General features: G+C 35.6%; 2 protein-coding genes across 7 annotated transcripts in view; one reads left to right on the top strand and one right to left on the bottom strand.

The window, feature by feature from the left end:
* The window catches only part of LOC118735986, a 370,373-nt gene that overhangs the window by 234,497 nt on the left and 133,293 nt on the right, over window positions 1-2,583 (top strand). The gene's annotated exons all lie outside the window — the stretch shown is intronic.
* LOC118735988 (class E basic helix-loop-helix protein 22) overlaps window positions 1-2,583 on the bottom strand; it is a gene marked incomplete at its 3' end in the record, with an annotated part of 48,714 nt that overhangs the window by 12,563 nt on the left and 33,568 nt on the right.

Below are 2,583 nucleotides of genomic sequence, written 5' to 3'. Positions count from 1 at the left end.
CATAATCGAAGCCAGACATGAAGTTCTCCGGTTTTAATTCGCCATTCGTTTCCTCATAGAAATATTCGGTGCCAACAATATCGATAATGTCGTTATCCTCTTGGTTTAGCTCAATTCCTGGAGGCGGGGAACCTCCTGTCAATTCGCAACGTTTCAGCTCGGAAAGTTTCTTACGCGTAGTCAAACGCATATCCCGCCAGCACTCCTTCCACTGTATTATGGTCTTCTTTGGTCCGATTGTATTTAGCGCCGCCTGTATCTTCTCCCAATACCATTCATTCTCCTTTTTCCCCCTTTTTCCATATATTTGGTTTCACGCAGGAGTGTAATGAGCATTTTCTTTTGCAGTTTCGTTACACGATCCATTTTTGTTCGTTGTAAATTATAACCAAAATAAAAATTTGCTATGAATTTTTGACAAGCTTTAAGGTATTGGCCCAATGCACGCTTGCTTTGCTTGCTTTGCTTACTTTAGTTTGCTTTGCTTTACTTTGAAGGAAGTGAAGTAAAGCTGCCACTAGGCCAACTTTCATACATTTTAGTAGATTTTAAAAATTGTTTGACAGTTCTCAAAGCCAAGCAAGCAAAGCAAGCGTGCATTGGGCCAATACCTTTATTTCTGCCGCAGGAATTTAGACAAAATTTTCTAAGCTGAACTAGATGCGCTTGCTCTTATTCTACCGAGTGAAAATTTGACATGTTGGTTTAATACCGGTTACAATGAATTTTTATGGTAAGCATGATCTGATGATACACGCCCGATTGGCTCCATCCGTAGGAACTCCTCGTTAAAAATTCGAATGTTTTAAACGGGTGAGTGCAATAACGTCCGTGAAAATAACGCCCATGGGCTTTATTTTCTAAAAAAAAAGAAACAAAGTCCTCGGGCATTATTGCCTTTTCGAAAAAGAAATTTCGATTTGGCAATAACGGCCGCGGGCTTCATTTCCTAAAAAATTAAATAAAGCCCGCGGGCGTTATGTATTTCATCTTTATTGTGGCTCTTGTCTCCACTTTGGAATATGTACATCAAAAACCCGCTGTTCTAAATAAAAACCAATATGATAACATTGAACTAAATATATTTTTTTCCTTAATTATACGAAGAAATTTAAATTAACAAATTTTAGTGCGTATATTTAAAACATATGTACATATGTATGCATGTACATGTGTGTGGAAATTAAATAATTCAAAGTTTCAACAAAAAAAAAGGAACATGAAAAAGTAAAATAAATACTTTCGTCGATTGTCGAAAAATTAGACGGCAAATTGGACACAAAATACTTGTATTACCAATAGTACACCTACTGTGCTCTGCAAAGCAAATGAGAGTTTAAAATGATTGGCCCAACTTCTCCTCCGATTGGTGGTATGTGCCTTGATTTCACACAAACCACTCGACCACGGGTGATTCACGTTTTTCTGTCCTTTACTCATTTTTGTTGTTTGTGAAATTTTCAGTCGCCTGCTCAGTTAAAACAACCCGTGCGTCATCCCCATCACCACAGTACATTTGGAAGCCAGCCTGTGGACGCTCAACCGCGGCGGTCCGCGTTGGCATCATCGCGCTTGCTCCGGGCGTCCGCGGTTCGATTTTATGCGTATACTGCAGATGGGAATTTAACGCATTGGTGGGCGCTATTTCCCCTTCGAAATGTAAATAACGCCCGCGGGTTTTATTTCTTTTTTTTTTAGGAAACAAAGCCCATGGGCATTATTTCCGCGGGCGTTATTGCACTCCGCCTTTTAAACGCGCGATATATTTTTAAGTATTTCCCGGATATGTACATCATCGAATGCACGAGATGCGGGAAGTGCTTGTATGAAAATCCTACATATAAGCACTGACTGTGTTTATATTGAAATCCTCGTTTATATACACTACCAGTCCGTCTACATATGTATGTATGTAACTAAACCAAACGAACGACTACAAAATTTTCATTTAAATTGAGATATCATTTATATAACTAAATGTGCAACAAAATGCAGAACCTGTACAAGTGGTTCATAAAAGAATTTCAAAACCAAAAACTTATTTTCAGTGCTTATAAGCGGGAAGATGAAAAATTTTTCGGTGCTTGTAAGCGAGAAATGCCTATAAGCAGATGCTTATATCGTTACTATTTTGTGTATATATTAAATTAAATCAAACCCACCCTGGATCCATCCATCCATTACATTACAAATTTCGCGACAAGTTTTTACATTAGTATGTAAATTGTGTTGATTTCGATTAAAGTTTATTTTTTTCTTTCAGATTATTTAAATAAAAGTTTGTTTTATTTTTTTTTTACTATGGATTCATTTAATAACAATCTTTTCAATAATGGAAATCTATTTTCAACTTAAATTTTAATCTTATAGTTGCATTGAATAACTGTAATACATATTGCATATTTTTCTTAAATTTAAGCTAAATACTAAATAAAAATAAATACGAACATTAAGTTCATTCACAATAAGAAATCTGTTTCGAGTAAAAAAATACATATAATACATTGAACTGAAGGATTTCAGTGGGTCAATTCTTGTTCTATGAAATGGTGAAGTGAAAATTAAAAATTCAATGATAATTTT

The sequence above is a fragment of the Rhagoletis pomonella genome, unplaced genomic scaffold (assembly GCF_013731165.1).
Source record: "Rhagoletis pomonella isolate Grant_MI unplaced genomic scaffold, Rhpom_1.0 Rhpom_scaffold_00003, whole genome shotgun sequence".
Classification (NCBI taxonomy): Eukaryota; Metazoa; Arthropoda; class Insecta; order Diptera; family Tephritidae; genus Rhagoletis; species Rhagoletis pomonella.
The sequence above is the reverse complement of the archived record's forward strand: the minus strand, read 5'-3'. Positions and strand labels throughout refer to the sequence as shown.